Here is a 245-nt window from a genome sequence, read left to right on the forward strand (position 1 = left end):
GCCCATCAAGGAGGAGGCCTTCCTTCCGGCCTCAAGCCGCCAGGGCCACAGGGGTCAGGCCTCGGGTCACCCTCCAGCTGGAACAGGAAGCCGCGCATTAGTCTGGAGCGCGGGTGGCCAGGGGCCGGGAGGCTGACCCCTGGGCCGGGGACACCAGCTGTCTGGGTTGACACTGACTGGGGCAGTCCTGCTCTGCGGCCGCGCACTGGACACTGGGCAGAACCCCGACTCCGGCTGCTCTCTGT

Source organism: Myotis davidii, unplaced genomic scaffold, assembly GCF_000327345.1.
Source record: "Myotis davidii unplaced genomic scaffold, ASM32734v1 scaffold1717, whole genome shotgun sequence".
NCBI lineage: Eukaryota > Metazoa > Chordata > Mammalia > Chiroptera > Vespertilionidae > Myotis > Myotis davidii.